Here is a 19,062-nt window from a genome sequence, read left to right as displayed (position 1 = left end):
CCATTTGAGCCCCCATAGGGCTCAATGGGAATGGGGAGGGAGGTAATAACGGGCAGATTACAACTGGCCCGTTATTACCTCCCTCTTCCCCTTGAGGGACCCGGAAAGGATGCCTGGTTTTACCAGGCGTCTGATCCGGGTCCCGCAAAGGGAACCTCGCATTCGGCGCTCCTGTAATGAAGGGGGCTGGTCGCGTACCAGCCCCCTTCATTACGGGAGCGCCAGGGTCGTAATGAGGCCCCATATGTTGTCATACGCCCAGGCCATTGACGCTTATGGCACCGGTGGCGGATAGGCCGCCATTGAATGGTTCCATCACGCTCTTCCCGTTCTACCAGGTGATGGTCTAGTCTTTTTTGCAATGGCCGCTGCAGGGAGGTTCTTAGCATCGGCATTCCCTGTAGACGGTGCGTTGCAACCGCTCTGGTGGTTTCTCTTTGCGGCCACACGCTGTTTTGTTTTCCTCTATGTGGTTTCTCTCACGAAACGTCTCTCCTTTCGTTACTTTTCTGGCCTCGCTCTGGTGCCCTTCTCCTTTGCACATTCTCCTTCCTGCGGCTCGTTACTCTCTCTATTTTTCTCCCGCTTCCCAGAGGGTACTCCCTCGGTCTAGCCGGTTTACTCTTTCTGCTTCTGTATAGACACTGTTTCTATCACTGGCCTCTCTGGTGCTTGCTTCCTGCTTTACTGCTATTGCTCTCTCTCAACAGTGATTCTTCTTTCCTGCCGTTACTTACTTTACCAAGCTCCCAGCTGATTCCTTACGGCTGCCTTTCTCCACCTTTCCTCATTATTGGGGCCATCCCATTTCTTACGCTGTTCCACAGCTGTCCTTACAGTGGAGTTCTTTGGACCCTCTTGTTGTATAGGGGAATTCATTGGATCCTGCAGATTGACACATCCTATATCTGGTTCTTTGTTTCTGCTACAAGGAGGACTTTGCCTTTCCTAATCCTTGCTTCACTTGGGGTTTTTTGCGCCTCATAGGCTTTTTCTCCATTTCCAGCCTTCCTCTGGAAGGGTGGGCATGGGGCTGCAGCTCACAGGCGGCCACTGTGGCTTCCTCTCGGGGCAGGACCACTCTACCAAAAAAAGAAAAGGATTACCTCTCCAGATGCCGTGTGACCAAGAACCAGCTCTGACTCAAGTGAATCAGGTGAGGACGGAGTGGAAAGATCCGGGTCTGGGAAGGACGAGAAGGGAATTGACATATGTAGAACACACCTCTTCTTGGGATTTGGCTGTGGTAGGTCATGGCATCATCATTCAGATAAACATTTGTATTTAAACACAATTCATTACTAGCAATAACTGGCCTAAGCCCCTTTAACCATAACTCCTAATTTGCATATAGTTCGCATAAATATTCCAAGCGATATGAGGAAGGCTGTGTAAATAAATTCCCTTTGAGTTACCGTTCCATTGAAACATTCTCATCTACGTAACTGCTACTTTACTGCACATAGCACATCTTCAAAATGCAATTGAAACTCCTGGTTAGCCTTGGGCATTGAGTCACCCTGCGCTTTACTGTTGAGCAAAACAAATAGCGAAACCCCTTCTGTCACGCTCTCAGGCATCAGGTGATTGCATCTGCAGTCTGTGATACTTATAAGACCATAAACACATGGCCAGTTTCTTCAGCTGCGCTGACCGCAAAGGTTGTGAAGTTACTTATTCACCCGTCCCTGGCTTCTAAAAATGTCACAGTTTCTCAAAAGTCAAAGTGCATTTGGCAAACAGCTCCAACTACTTTATTTTTGATTCATTTGTTAAGAGCCCAATATATTTAGATTTGCTAGTTCCGCATGTATTTGTATCAATGTGCATGTATGTTTATTACCTGCTACCTATAACCAGTGCTCTTCCTTGCATATGCATGAAAACCCCTCCCTATCTGTTAGTTTCAATGTACTTCAAAGCACCCCCCATGTGTGAATCATGTTTATGTTACATTTGGTGGTTCTAACATTTTATCTTTCTGCACGCATGTAAGCTAATATGTATCTGTTCTAGACAAAAAGTAACACTAAAAAGTAACATATTCCATCCACAATTAACAACACTAAATATATATATATATATAGGATTGCAATATCACCCTCAGTTTGCTGCACCCCCAGACATCAAGACGGCGCATGTGATATAAACCCATTGTAATCATGGGGACGCTTCCTAACCACCCCATCAAACACATACTTGAGTTGATACTGTCTCCAAATCAGATAACGATGATCCGTTACTTCGTCTCTTAGAGAACGAATTTTGGAAACTCCATCTATCTTGCGCTTCAAAGTAAATGAAATAACCAACCAACTCCAGAGAGTTCAGAACCCTTCTGTGAGGCTGCTGTAGAAAACTAAGAAATGTGAACTTGTCTTCCCCTGGAGGGCTTTCGCTTCAGTGGTTAACAGTTCAAATAAAGCCACGTATCTTTTACATAAATGTCGAATGTTTTAACCAAAGAATTACATTGTTACCATTCGAACCATCAGCTGAGGTGTATCCATTGCGTCCTGTTAACTATTGCTAAGTTTAAGCACTCACAATTGGGTGGAGAATCATTCTGATATGAAGCCGCCTTTAATTGACACTCCCTTCCACTAGAGCAACGCGAGGAACATAGACTCTTGTGGTTCAGGAATAAAACTCAAAACTCTGGCATCTAGTTTCTCAAGCCGTACGCGTCAACAGTGGCCACTGCCATAAAACCTCCGTGTAATTACGTCCACATTATAAAACCTCTATACATACAATTAAGATTGTTCAGTTACAAGATTCACAAGTACTTTTTTTGTGATCGCTACAAACATACTGACCCACTGCCACTGAAACCTGTATGGTTATGGCACGTGTTTAACTTGTCAAGTTAGAAAAAAACAAAAAAACACCACAATATAACGTGTTTAATGGCGGCATTAAACGTATGAGACCTGCCCATTCACTTGAATTCCAGCCACGGATTGGGCTGCAATGTCCTCATACGCCCACCATCATTACTGGTAGGCGGAAGGTGGCCACCATCTAAGGGCCGCAGAATAAGGGCCTGTCTGTGCCCTGCATGCCCTTTAATCTAATCTACACACCGAAGCGAGAGGACAGAAGCCCTCTCACTCCAGGAGCAACATTGTGATAAAAAAAGGAAGCCCTTCTCTGTGTAAAGCACGCCAAACAGTGACTGAGGAAGCCTTGTGTTACTTTGCCTGATTTATTGCTGCACGCTCTCTTCTAATCTGAGCAACTACCTTAAAGCTCTTCTGCTGCCTGAAACGAGGTCATCCGTTACATTTTCATAGCATTGTAGCCGTTGTTATTATCAGTCAGCGTGCCTTAGAATTGCTTGGCAACGTGTGCAGTGGCGGCGTTACTCGTATGAGATCTGCCCACTCACTTGGATTGCGGCCACTGATTGGGCCGTGACGTCCTCATACGCCCACCATCATTACCGATAGGGGGAAGCCGGCTGCTGTCTAAGGGCTGCGGAATAAGGGCCTGTCTGTGCCTTTCCGGGTGGGAAGGGACAAGGGCCATGGCTCTTTGACCTCTGGTCCACACTATGCAGAGACCACTGACCCGTACCACATTTTTGGCATGCGCCAACCCTGCCAATGCTTGCCTAACAGACTCACATTATCACTGCGGCAAGATCGAGACTCTATTAAAGCTGTCGGCTTCACTGATTATAAGTGGTCAATAACTGTAAATCGTGTCCCTTCTGTTGATTAACATGTCGTATTATCAGCCGTGACTGCATACAAAGTTTACACAATTTGCCTAAAATTACATTGACCTGTTTGTTTGGCCTAGCGTGCATGTACTCATCATTCATTTGGGCATTCATGACCCGTGCATCGATAGCGTATTGTGCCGCTGCCTCATGTTATAGTTACACAACGGTATTATCATTTATGCAAAATGTCCACCTTCTGCAGCCTACTGTTTTCATCACTATAACTAGGTGGGTTTTAGACCAACTTACGCAAGGTGATATCTGCATCTGCATAGGAAATACGACAATTTGTCACTACTAGTTTAAAGCATATGTTATCATTTTTGCCAGTTTAATACCATATTGATCACTTTGCCTAGCGTAATCCTACGCTCTCTCTGCCATTACAATTGTCAAATTCCACAAATACTGACAGATGACCTTGCTAGATACCCACTTGACCGAATAAGGTTATTGATATTTGTGCAATATGTGGGCCTATGGTTAATAACGAAACGACTGGATCGGATACGTACACTCTTTGCTTCTGTGTACGGGATAGTACTGTTCTACTGTAGTATATAAGGCATAACACGGTACGGTAGGACGTTAGTTAGAACTTCACCTTTAGCCTTGTGCCATCCTCTACTTCACCTTGCCATTACGTTAGGTTAGTCACATTGCCTGTCCAGTAGATAATTTCTAAACAGTAACTAGCATGTTACAACAACCTTCAATGACAATCACAGACTAAATTTATTACCAATGAATTGTCAACTTTTCTACCTGGGCATCTTACTGCAACTCAAGCTATGTATGCTGTCACCATAACACTGGTAGGCCTACTGGTATCACTCATTGGTTACAGCATATTTGCACTAGCCATAGAAATTTCGTACTATTATGGTCACCACCAAGCAGATATGTCTTCTGACCTAACCAATGTTACCATGTTGCTCACTCATACCATGACCTCACTTACGCCTTAAGCTAACTGCATAAAACCTAGCAAATTCCTTCTCCCACTCAATCCTACTACTATCCATCCAATAACTTTACCTATGTCTAATACAATAAAACCGACTTCATTTTTGCCTGAACTAAATCTGGCTGCCAACACCCTTAATATCTCAGACTTCTCTACATCCAGCTCCACCTGAGTTCTAACTTCTGCTTAATGGATCCAATGATTTGCCACTAGGCCCACACCCAACCAACCCTGTTCTACCAATCTCAGAAATCAAAGGGTGGGATCTAGGCGGTTTAATCATTTTACAGCTCTTTCTAATCATAAGGATAAACCTACTCGAAAAAATCGATCTAAGAAGAGTTTTAAACCCAAAACTACCCAAACCACTAACCTGAGAGGTCTGAGAATCTCCGGTCATACTCCAGATAATAATCTGCAACACATTAAAGAGGCACTTATTAATGCAAGATCATTGGTGGCCCATGCTTTAGAGATTGCTGACCTGATCACCTCCAAAAAAGTAGCCTTTCTAGCAATAACAGAGACCTGGGTCCATGCAGCTGCCGGACCTTCCCCCTCACTTGCCATTCCCGATAATTGTACCATTCTAATACTTGACAGAGAAACTTCCAGAGGTGGTGACATTGCCTTCATTGCCAGATCCAATCTAGGACTAAGAGTTTTGGCACACCCTCCTTTCCCTTCAGAGGAATTGCTGACAGTTAAACTGCTACTCTAAGCCTCGAGGACCAGAACTATCTTGGCCCTATCAGTTCATTCAAAGAAGACGTCACAGCACTACTCTCAACCAACACCAAACCTACATCTCAAATCTTAATCATGGGGGACTTCAATCTCGGTCTCAATTGCCTGAATGACCAACATGGCTTGGCACTCGCCAATACCATTGCGGAACTAGGCTTCACTCAACACATGCTAAAGGCAGAACTTTAGACTGGGTGGCTGACCTCAACTGCGCGACTATAATAACTTCTAACAAACCTTGTGCTTGGACAGATCACCACTTACTATGATCATTCACCATTCAAGATAGCCCTGTCATGACAACTGTGAGGGGGCACAAGTTGTGCCACAAGCAGGCTCCCACCAGAACCCTGAGGGCCTTCAAACCACTGCAAAAGGGCTCCTGGAGCTCATATGTAGGAAGGAAGGGCTGTTCAAACTAGGTCCATTTATGTACATGGGCCTTTAAATCCAACATGGAAGCACCCTCACAGTCTAGTTCTAAGAACCAAGCCATGCGGTCTAGTGTTTTGGGTGTGGCAGGCCTGGAACTACTTTCCCTGGTACTACTTTACCTGGGCTATATAAACCACACCCTGACTGCAGAACACGCTTCGTGTTATTCTGCAACCAGCAGCATGACGCTCACCATTTCCAGCTCCTGGTCTTTAGCATCTTCCTGTAATCCTGCAAGAACAAGAACAAGATTATTCTGTTTTACCTGAGAAAACTCCATCCAGCACTCAGCATCTCATCTGTGCTGCAACCTGTGGAAACTGAGAGAAGAAGAAACATCACTCACCTGTGAGTACTAGTTTAAGGACTTCCAGCGAACCACTACCACAGCTGCTCTTCCAACATTGCAACCTGCAATAACGAGAAAGGGAAAAACAATATTAGAACGATTGCTTCCAAAACATCGAATTCCATCAGTCTTACCTGCATTCCATCGCGCTACGCCACGCTTCCATCCGGAGCACCACAGCAACATCTGCAAAGGAAAAGAGACATATTCAGGTTCGCTTTCAATATTAAACAACCGCACAGCGCTGTACTACCTTAACGGATTCCGGGGGCCTGTTTTTCATCGCGCTCTCATCCACTCGCAGCACCACAGTGGCCTGTGAGGAGAAGAAGAAGAAAACACAGGTTAGCTTCAAAAGACAATAAAGGCTCTGCGCTTTGTGCTTTCTCTTACCTAGGAACGTGCCTCTTCATCCGGCATGCCAGCATCACGACCTTCTCACCCGAAAAGAAGGAGATATAGACATTAACGAATTCCCACCATAAACAGAACAAAGACTTACAATTAACAAACCTACCTGCCTACCAGCAGATTCGGGGTCACAGCAGGCCTGGGCCCAAGGATGGCATACTGCACCAGTGAAGCAACTCGGGCAGCTCGTCAACAAATGTCAAGCGCCCCTGCACAAGAAACGCAGGACGGATAGCTCACCCTACAAATAACTAAGGTGAGAAAAGAACCCAGTGGGAAGGAAATCAGTAAGAGGGAGGTTGGAAATTCACCCATTTGAGACAGTTATCACAAATCCTCCCTTCTGCAATAGCAGATTCATTATTCAGCAGTGGGCAAATACGCATCCAGGGTTCCAGATCTCAGAGCCTTCCAGACGCCCCCGGGGATATCAGGTGAGCGTAACAAGCCTACAACCCACGGCAACTAACCTCTTGGCGCCCCCCTTACTTTCCAGAAACAATAGGAACATAACAGTGGACACTTTACTTCCGCTTCTCCAACCCATCACAAATCCCCTGCCTCCCAGCTCAGACCTGGTAGCATTAGTAGACCTATACAATGCTACGCTTAATCAAGCCATAGAACAGATTGCACCCCTAAAAATGTGTAAAAGCAAACCCAGAGCCCACCGTAACTCATGGTTCACCCCAAATCTTAAGGCCTTATGAGCTGAGAAAAGGAAAGCTGAATGCCTCTGGAAAAACAATCCAACAGCACTAAACAAGGAACATATACAATGACAGGATTGGCAAAGCCAGTTCAAGCTCAAGAGAACGTTTTGTCATCTTAAGACAACTCAAATCCCCAATTCCTCTTACCGATACATGCATCAAGGATAAGACTTGGTGTACAAAGATTCAAACAGTACTGTCTAACAAAATATCCCTTCTACAAGAAATGAATTAAAGCAAAAAAACATAACCTCCCTTATTCCCTGCCACCACAGGGCTCCCTGCCTGACCTAACCAAACCTCCTAACTGATTCAAATTTACCCCGGTTTCTATCCAGGAAATGGTGAACATCATAACTTCCCTCAAACCTTTTAGATGCCAGGGAGACACTTGCCCGGCTTCCATAATCAAAGAAGCTGCTAGGGAACTAGCCCATTCAACACAACCTTAATTAATTCCTCATTTGACTCCTGCACCGTCCCTTCCAATCTTAAGGATGCCTGGGACCGCCTGCTTTTAAAGAAACCTTCCCTTGACCCTAACATTCCGAGTAATTAAAGACCAATAACAACAGTCCCATTTCTGTTAAAAATCTTAGATAATTTGGCTGACCTTCAGATACAGACCTACCTAGAGACTTATAATCTTCTGGGGCTCAGCCAGTCAGGATTTAGACCCATACATGTTAAGGAAACAGAGTTGATTGATCTGAAAAACCAAATGGATGACCTAAAGGATAAAGGGAAAATGGCTCTTCTCCTCCTACTAGACCTCTCTGCCGCGTTTGATTTAGTGGACCATAAAGTGCTTTGTAAGCGCTTATCTACAGCTGCCCATTTCTCACAGGAAGCAATGGCTTGGATTCAATCCTTTCTAGACAATCGTTCCATAAAAGTCTTCTCTCCCTCGGCATCAGTGGAGCCAGCACCAATAACCTGTGGAGTGCTGCAAGGTTTGTGCGTATCGCCCACGATGTACAGTATATTCACAAAGCCCCTATTTGGTGACCTAGATAATCTGGGTGTCACCTACACGAACTACGCAGATGACACCCAGATCCTCTTACCTGTGTCTGGCGATTAAGACTCCGACTCTGCCCTGCTGAACAAAATCTATCTTATCATTCAGACATGGATGGCCTCGCATGGCCTCTGTCTGAATGATGAAAAGAAGAAACTCCTGCTCATTGGAGCACCAACCAAACTCATCAAACTGAGCACTCAGTTTCAATCATTTAACATGGACGGTATTGATATTAAAGTCACCAGGGATGTTAAAACCTTGGGCTTCTACCTAGATTCAGCATTGAAACCAGATAGGCAAGTCAATGCCACTGCCTCTGCTACAGCATATACTTGCAAGCTCATCCACGCCTGCAAACCGTTCCTCTCTTCAGCTATCTGTATGACCCTAGCCAGAGCCCTAGTTCTTTCTAAGCTAGACTATTGTAAGGCACTATATCTCGGTTTTAGTAAACATAACATCAATACACTTCAAATACTACAAAATAATGCTCTTAGAACTGTGCTAAGTATCCCGAGAATGCAACGTATCTCAGAAGTTAGACACACTACTAAGTGGTTGTCAGTCAATAACAGAATACAATTTAAAGCTTTAACCCCTTACCCAAATGCTTAGCCAATTCAGCCCCTAACTACTTAGTGGATACATTTTCTAAAAACGTTTCTGCTCGGCCCACCAGGACCTTGTATTCACATTGTCTCAAGGCCCCCGGATATAATCTTACAAAGGGAGGGGGAAGTAGCTTCCCCGTCATAGCAGCACAACTGTGAAACTCCCTGCCACCTGACTTAAGATCTGACGCGTCCTTCTTTACCTTTAGAAATAAAACGAAAAGTTGGCTTTTTGCTAGGCATCTATAACTAGTATCAGTCAGCCACCTTCTGTTTCTTCTGTTACTCGTTAAAAACGACATCACAACTACTTGTATAGCTTTGCAAACTTTATGTGTACATTTTCTGACTTAAAACCATGTAAGAAATTCTATGTACATTCTTTCCTGTAATTGTATATTCATGTATCCTATCGTATACTATGTGACTTGTGACATGTAACTTTAAGTAACTCTTAATTGTGCCTATATACCTCTGGGTTTGGAGGACTATGGGCCTCATTACGACCCTGGCGCTAAGCGTAAAACGATGGCGGTAAACGATTACCGCCATCGTTTTCCGCTAGGGCCGATTACGACCCCTGACCGTTAACTACGATGCCATTAGCGGCATCGTAGACAACGCTGCCGCTAACTGCGCCAAGGGCGCGTGCACGCGACCTCCCACACCGTAACTAGCGCCATGGCGGTAAGGTACGCGAATGCCGACCCAAGCGGACATGCACCGTACGCCATCACCCAGCCCGTAAAGTACCTTACCGCCATGGCGCTAACAACGCCATCGCGAATCAACCGCAAAGGGACAAGTTAAGTGAATGCAGCTGCCACAGCACAGGTGAAGGCAATACAGACACAGGAAGCACAAAAAGAGCACACCCCACCCCTGCCCACACCCAGTCACACACCACAATGCTACCGATAGGACTAGCAATGTTGGGGCTGGAGGACCTGATAGCAATGCGAGTGCTACAACAGCAACTACAACAACAACAACAACAACTACAACAACAACAACAACTACAACAACAACAACAGGCTGCACAGAGGAGACGCAGGAGGAGAAGGAGGGCAAGGCAGGCCCAGCATGCCCCACCAGCACAGCCAGTGCTACCACGCAGGCAGCCCCCAATCCCACGCGTCAGACCCAACCCATTCAACCTCACCGCTGAGCAGATCCACACCCTGTATCGACTGGACCGGGACACCATCACCACCATCGTGGACATGATACACAACGACATCGCCAGCATGATTGAAACACCCACCGCCACCCCCCCCCTACTGAAGGTAGTGTCCGTGCTCCACTTCCTGGCCACAGGCACCTACCAGCACACAGTAGGGCACTTGCATGGCATATCACAACCATCGTTTTCGCGTACACTGACGCAAGTGCTGGATGCACTCCTCAAGCACACAGATGACCACATCTCACTACCACGGACTGCCCAGGAGATTGCCAACACCAAAGTGGGTTTCCATGCACTAGCTGGCATACCTGGTTGCATCGGTGCCATCGACTGCACCCATGTGGAATTGACGGTCCCACGTGCCCAGGAGGTACCGTACCGGAACCGCAAACAATTTCACTCAATCAACGTGCAAATGGTCTGTGACTCCAACAGTATCTTCACACATTGTTGTGCCCGATTCCCCGGATCAACCCATGATTCATTGGTCCTGAGGAACTCAACATTACCACGCTACATGGAGCAACAGGCAGGGCCCAGAACCTGGCTACTCGGTGAGTCCAATGTCATGGGCATTGAAATGTGAAGTGGGTGTGTAAATGACATACCAATGCAGGGGGGGGGAATTATGCATACTCCAACTGGCGGGAAGGGGGGGGGGGGAATGATGCATGCTCCATCTGGCTGCGACTAGCATTAGCCACAACACACCCTGAGGCAGCATTCACGTCACCTGACACCTGCATACATGAGGCCTGAACTAAGAAGACCTGACATGTCAATGAAGGTGTCACCCAACCCTGACACAACCACCTACAAGTGCATTGACCATACCGTGACCACATACACTCCAAAGAAATGTACGTCCATGCACGTCACCAACAGCTCCTACTGAAAGGCCTGTTCCCCATGACTGTGCCCAAAGGAGGCACATGATGGACTGGAAGAACAATGCACCAAAACACAGACAGCAAGGCCCACAGACTGTCCCCATGGGCAACAGTCTTGTTCACTGGGGTAATGATGAGCCAGACTGCATTCCCGCTATCATGTGAATGCAACCCTCACGGGACACGTGCCAGGTCACCTACAGAAACAGCCTGAACGGACACAGTGGATCGGCACTCACAAGGCACATGTCACCCCTGCATACCTCGTGCCTTGGAATTCAAAAGCGGCACATGTGAGACATGTGGCACACTCTGTGAAAGTCGATTATAGAGGTATATCCAATAGACGCTCCATAAAGTTGCACCTAGAAATGTACCCAATAGCCTCTAGATAACTGAATTTAGAAGTGTGCCCAATAGCCTCTCTATGGAAAATAGTATTTAGAAAACCGCCCATTAGCCTCTCGTGGGAAAATGAATTTTGTAGTTTGCCCGGTACCCTCTCTGGGAAAAGTTGCATTAATAAATGTGCACATTGAAAGAGCATATAACCCATCAAATCACACCACCACGCTTACTCTCTCCTTTACATCACCACTCAACTAGAACACAGAGATACTATGACACCATTCGGTATAACTGTTCCCATACTAACACTGCTTACTCCACATCAATCTATGTAAACACTGCTGGTTTCACACCCCCAGCCAGGCGTTTTCCTCAGGCCTAACGCAGCCACATCCGTCCTGGATAAATCCTGCCAGAACGAACACATTATCCTGATCTCTCAACCACCACATCTGCCGCTAAGAAGCAGCTATTACACAAGTACCGCACGAGCTGCACACATACCCGGTGCTCACACGCACCTTTTGACTCTCCCTACTCTCTCTACTGATCTGAACTTCGGTACCCAAGGACGTTCAACCTACCAGCGCCTTCAGACCATACCAATGGTATATAAGGCGCTATATAAGTGCAAAATAACAATAACAATAACAATATAGCGGTTGCACGGTGTGAAACCAGTAGCACAGAAGAAACTGCTGCAAAATCAATGTTCAATGCAATTCATGGTGGCATTTCATGTACATCACTCAAGCTCATCCCTGACGCATACATTCTTGCCCACATACAGGTGATGCAGGCTATCCCCTGAAGAGGTGGCTCCTTACACCAGTCCGAAGCCCACAGAACCAGCATGAGGAGGACTTCAACCGTGCCCATTCCCGTACGCGTGTAGTGATCGAGCAAGCTTTTGGCCTACTGAAGGCACGTTTCCGCTGCATCAGCAGGTCTGGCGGGGCACTCCTGTACCGGCATGAGAAGGTTGCAATGGTCGTCATGGCATGTGTCATGCTACACAATATGTGCGTCAGAAGAAATGTGCCCCTGCCCCCTGACGTAGAATTGCTACCACCTGACGATGAGGATGATGAGGGTGGGGATGGGGCACCACCTCAAGGAGGCAGCGATGCACAGGAGGGGCGTGTCATGCGTCAGACTCTCATTGACCAATGCTTCTAGCACACACAGCGTATGCGTGTCACATGGAGACGGCACTCGGCGCACTGTGTGTGTGTGGGACATGCACACTGTGGACTCTACAACAATGTAGCACATGGACGCAATAAAGATGTCAACACATTTGGTTTGTGGTAATGATAAATGTGTATTAGAACAGTGAAATCTTGTGACACACCCCCTCCCCCCTCCCACCTCCCCCCTGCACACCCCAACACCCCCCCAACCCCCTCCCACCTCCCCCCTGAACACCCCAACACCCCCCCAACCCCCTCCCACCTCCCCCCTGAACACCCCACCAATGGTGCAGTAGTGTCCGTGCTACAAGGTGCGGAGTAGTCCTGCTGAACAGGCAAGTCAAGGATGTGTATCCCCTCCCATGGCCCCTGGGGCACCCCTGGCCGTGCTGCGGAGAGTGCGCCCAGATCTACGGACGGGGCTGCTCTGTGCTGAGCTGGTGGTTGATGAGGCTCCACGCCCCACATCCGGTCGCATGTCCCTGATGGTGTGCACAAGTTCACTGAGTTCATTGCGCACAGCCGCTAGCTCAGTGCATATACTCCTTGTGGAGTTCTCTATGGCAGCTGTGACACGGTCAGCTGACCGCTCCATGGCATCCCTTGGCCCACCACACTGTGCCACATGTGCATTGAGGAGGTCAGTTAGTTGTTGCTGCCGTGTTGCAATGTCCTGTAGTGCCTGCTGGTTCTGCTGGCCTATGGCCAGTGCCATTTGCATCTCCGGTGCGATGCCCACCTCAGGCTGGGGGGATGGGGTGGCTGGCCATTCGTCGGAGTCGGACTGCCCCTGTGTGGCATCCGCCTGCAGGGGGCTTAGGTAAATTGCGGGGGAATGTGGATGGGCAGTGGGCCCTTCAACATCAATGTCCTCAATGCTGCCTGGCCCGCTGTCAGAGTCTGCCGCTATGGCTGCACTCTCCCCAAGGGTGCTGCTTGCGGCAGAGGCTGTCCCCTCAGTGGCCACAACTAGTGGCATGTCTGCTGCTGCTGCTGTGTCTGTGTCAGCAGTAGTGGGGGCTGGCACTTGCCTGTCCTCTACCCCAGGCAGGGTTGGTGGCTGCCGGTGGGTTCCCTTCCGGACGGCTGGGGTGGATGCCTGCGGGCTGGCCATTCTGGAGGAACAGGATGCGGTGTTGCCCTCTTCCTGGGGCTCTGTGTCGGAATCTGTGGTGGAGCAAAGGAGGGATGTGTTATTGATGGGTCCGCGGACATTGGACGTGCATTAGGGGATGACATCTATACAGTCGGTGCATGCAGCGCATTTCATACAGGTTTGGTGGCTTTTGTGTGGAGGTAGCATGGTGCTATGTGTGTTCCAGCAGTTAGGGTGTGCATGCTGCTTGTTTGCAGGGTGGTGTTGGGATGTGTCTGTGCACGTTCACCTGTCGATGTGTTGCATGTGCACTATGGGGCGACTGGGTACTTCGCACAGTGGGGCTTTGTTGAGTGTGGCATGCATAGCTCTGGCCACCTACCTGCGTCTCCTGGGGTCGGCACTCCTCTCTCCATGGCTCCGACACCTTCAATGCTCTCCATCCCTATGGTGGATGCGCATATTTCCTCCCACGCCTGGAGCTGGATAGGTTATTCTGAGCCTCCGCCAGTTGACATGGCTAGGTTGCGGTTAGCCGAAATGATGCTACGGACACGGAGCCTCAGGTCGTCCCAGCGCTTCCGGCACTGCTGGGCTGTGCGGGGTGCGGCCCCCACTGCACTCACTCGCTGTGCCACTAGGGCCCATATCGCCTTCTTCTTCATGATAGCCGCCCTTGTCATCTGTGTCGAGAATACGACTTCCGCATTCTCTTGCAGGGTCTCTGCCAGCATGTTAAGTTCCTCCTTGGTGAAGCGGTCTTGGCGCTGCCTATCACATGCCTTTTTTACAACTTTGGGCATGTTGGATGTGGTTTTGGGGTGGGTGATGGGTGTGGATGGTTATGGGGGCCGGATGAGGTATGGTAGTGGAGGATGGCGATGGATTGTGTTTTTAAAGATGGCCGCCATGCCATTTCCCGTTCCTGCGCGATGGCGCTATTTCCGCTTCCGCCTATTTACGGTGACCGCTAACTGCGTTGACCGCTAAGTACGGTGACCGCTATGGTGTGCGTGGCGGTAGTGCTCCATGGACGGTGTGCGATGGCGGTAAGGGCCGTTTTTGGCCCATTAGCGCCATGGCGTACTTTACATTACCGCCATGGCGTAAAGCACGTGCCCGATGGGTCGGAATTAGGTGCTATTTACGTCTTCGCTACTCGGCGTTAACGTAATTTACGCCATGGCGGTAATTTACGGAACTTACCGCCAGGGTCGTAATGAGGCCCTATATAAATAAACAAACAAACAAGCAGCACTTAGGGATTGAATCATGGAATTTCGAGCGCGGTGCAGTGACTCTGGACTTTGCACTGCCAACGGACACCCTGATTCACATAGCGGTGCAAAGTGTATTTCTGCAGTGCAAAAGTCACTTTGCACCTCGCTAAAAATTCCATGAATCGTGCCCTTACTGTGTATTTTGTCCAATGCCTGTGTAACCTGCTTTATTTAAGGGGCACTGTCAGAAAGCAAAAATACCTTTCTTTATAAATCATAGCGTGATAGAAAATGGAAAAAATATATAGCCACAAGTTGAACATACAAAATAGGTTCACCAAAGAGATGCAATGTAATGGAAACAGGTCGGTGTAACAGCATTAAAAAAAAATAAAAACTCTGAAAGGAGGCTACTGGAAACATCCTAGCCACACGAAATTAAACATTATTCTGTAACTTGATGCAAACATCGGACATTGTTTAAATTTAAAAGGATGCTTGACACTATTTTTATGGCCAAAAAATATTAGCGAAATGATGGTTTTAAAATAGGTCAGTGTATTATTTAGATATTAAAAATGTCCTGTAGATGGCAGCAAAGATTCAATTACCAGTAACATGTTTCGCGCAGCCACTTTGGAGCCGGCCGATTCGTCGGGGCGTCTTTGGCGCAGCGCCCGTTCAGGCGCGCCCGCGACCAAAAGTGTGCAGCCATAGCACTTCAAACAGTAATATCTGTGCCGTATATTACTGACTGTTTGCTTAAATATATTTCCCCCAAAGCGCTAATAAATGCAGTGCTTGGGGTGACAACGTATACAAGCCGAACACCATGTGCTCTGTACATTGAACCGTGTACAGAGGGTATGGTGTTTAGCTTAAATACACTGTCACCCAAAACGCTTCATGTATTAGTGCTTAGCTTAGGTTGACCATATATTTAAGCAAACAGAAATGTGCAGGCGCGGATAGGTCTCTGCGCGGGATATTACTGTGTGAAGTGCGATCCCCACGGTAATAGCTCCCTGCGCCCTGTTGGCCCCGTGAATGGGCGCTGCGCCAGAACACCCGGCTTCCATACGTTCATGATATGATGTTAGGAAGACGGAAGACAAACAATGATCCATATCTATATGTCAATGTTTACATCATCTTGACAATACATTGGGTAATGCTCTGTTTTTTTCTTTGACACAGAATGGATTTCATCAGTAATTAACAAATAAGGAGTATGTAATCATGTAATAATTTGAAACATGTCTGATGAAATGGTATATTTTTGGGGATTACTTCAATGAGATGTTTTTGAGGGTTGGCATGTCGTTATTAGCATGGTGATTGATGACAAGCGCTAATTGCGCCAATTATCACTCATGTTCTGTAAGGGGCACTGATGCCAGCCAGTGTTGCTGAGACGTGCCTTAGAAATACCCTTGGCCAATGTGCAACTCGCCAATGCCCATGTTTCTAACACCTGATAGTAATACATTAAAATGATCCCGAATGGTGCGATGTCCTTTAATTGCGGGATGAAAGGACGCTGGGATTTTCTTCGTGGGAATTTTAATGAAAAAACGAATCGAATTTTTTAGGGGGGTTGAAAAAATATATATATATGGGGTGTGGGTGTTCGGGAATAGATAAAAAAAAATAAAGGGGGTGGGTCTTGGGGAAAAAAAATCAGATGAGTTTTTTCGTTAAAATATCTACAGAGAAAAACCCAGAGAAAATGTCATCCCGCGATGAAATGACATGGAACCGATCCCGAATATTGAGTGCAGTCCTTTTGTGCAAGAGTGTGCAATATAAACGTGGGCCTTTGAATAAGAGAAGGTGCTGCGTCAGTTTCATGAGTGGAATGCAAATGTATATGGAAATAGCGCAAGGTATCACCTGACTGCAACACTCATTCTGTTTTCCCCAAGCGAGGGCTGCTGGGAGCCTCTTGTGGTGCCTTCCCTGTAAAAGTAAAGGGCACTGCGACGCACGCTGCCGCAACTGCCACTTCATCCGCCCATTCACGCCGTCATTTCAAAACACTATGAACTTGACAGTCACATGCGAGTGCACTGGGACCTGCGGCTTCATGAAATTATTGGCGCAGAGAATAGGGTACTTGCATGTGCAACCACACGGAAATCCACCTTCATCGATTCATGGAATCGAATGCGCAGTACTTTTGCTGGACGAGACTCCAAGCAGAGCGTGGGTGTGGCTTGCGCAGAGGGCTTGGAAGGGGGCGCAACACCAAAAATGGGGAAGAACTTGCAAAGAAGTAAGCGTTCCGAGGGACGGCCCACAGGCAGTCCCTCGCACGCCCACAATTGTGTGGCACAAGACGGATTCATGGATTCAATCGCACAACGTCTTGCTGAGAAATGGCCACGCAAGGGCTTCATATGATCCGCCACCTAAAGGCAGGTGTAAGTACACTTGCAGGTAGGATTTGCAGCACACAGGTGGGGTTGCATGTTGGATTTCAGGGTTCATGTACTCAATCAGGGTTCCGATGCAACTTAGGGGTGCGCGTAAGCAATGTAGCGGGCTGCAGGAACGTTTTACAGGGGTATGCATGCAGATTTCCCAAGTTCTTGACGAGTTACGATGTTTCATAAGCATGTTCTCGGGGTGCTGGATACACTTATGGGGGACCCCACGCAGGATCCCGAGTCCCAGGTCTGCTTACGATGGACATCATGCACTGTTTCAAGGGTGCGTGTCTTCGCGTCTGGGGGAGCGTGCAAAGGTAGCTGTTCTGGCGGCTTAGGCTTTGCGTGTGGGCATTCCGGGTGCGACTTGCGAATACGGTTACTTTGCACTGTAGATTCCATGAATGTGTGGGTCGTGCTTTTTTCTTTCTGCACACAGGCTCGCGCAGTGTCCTTCTCGGCGCATGGCCCTTGCAGGATTTCTGCCTGAATTTCCATGAATCAGACCCCTTGTCTATCCGAGGAGAAGGATATTTTCGGTGTATCAAAGAAAACCCCAGAAGGATAGTGGTGGAGAATATCCATGATAAACAGCAATTGAAGTAGGATGTTTGCTGGTGTAGCAAAGGTCAGGCTCAAAGTAGCCGGGGTATGAGCACCGAGGGACCTTGGGAGAGGCTCTCTGCAGCAGAAAGACCGCCACTTTCAGTCACAGCAGCAGGTGAAGTAGGTGCCATTGCCATTAATACTACAGCAGATAGAGTGAGAGAATGTGCAAAATGCCACCAACGAATATTTACTGCAGTTCAGTGAAAGAATGGCAAATTCATGCAATATTGTGGCAGAGTAAGTTCAGATGGATCCCCTCCTAGACGTGGGGACCTCTTCGTAGCCCCCCGATGTAGCTAAACCTGGCATCTACCCCAAAGAGTTGCTTCAGATGTCTGGATTCATGGCCACGCGCAAAGTGCCCGGACAAACGATGTTGACTGGTCTGCAAGAGTACACAGGTAGAGCCTCCTCCTGCTGGAAGGCCTGCTGTGCTCAGGGGCCCCTTCCCCTGTGATTGCTGCCTTGCTGCAGCAGCACTCGAACTCCTTGGGAGCAGCACTTGCGCCACAACTCCAAGTTCCTTCCCCTGTGATTGCTGCAGCAGCACCCGAACTCCTTGGGAGCAGCACTTCCACCAGAACTCCAAGTTCCTTCCCCTGTGATTGCTGTAGCAGCCCTCGAACTCCTTGGGAGCAGCACTTGCGCCACAACTCCAAGTTCCTTCCCCTGTGATTGCTGCAGCAGCACCCGAACTCCTTGGGAGCAGCACTTGCACCAGAACTCCAAGTTCCTTCCCCTGTGATTGCTGCAGCAGCCCTCGAACTCCTTGGGAGCAGCACTTGCACCAGAACTCCAAGTTCCTTCCCGTGTGATTGCTGCAGCAGCACCCGAACTCCTTGGGAGCAGCACTTGCGCCACAACTCCAAGTTCCTTCCCCTGTGATTGCTGCAGCAGCCCTCGAACTCCTTGGGAGCAGCACTTGCACCAGAACTCCAAGTTCCTTCCCCTGTGATTGCTGCAGCAGCACCCGAACTCCAGGGGAGCAGGAGTAGCACTTGCGCCACAACTCCAAGTTCCTGCCCCTGTGATTGCTGCAGCAGCACCCGAACTCCAGGGGAGCAGGAGTAGCACTTGCGCCACAACTCCAAGTTCCTTCCCCTG

This window comes from Ambystoma mexicanum, chromosome 1p (assembly GCF_040938575.1).
Source record: "Ambystoma mexicanum isolate Mex_15411 chromosome 1p, UKY_AmexF1_1, whole genome shotgun sequence".
In the NCBI taxonomy this organism is placed as follows: domain Eukaryota; kingdom Metazoa; phylum Chordata; class Amphibia; order Caudata; family Ambystomatidae; genus Ambystoma; species Ambystoma mexicanum.
This window is presented reverse-complemented; position numbering follows the sequence as displayed.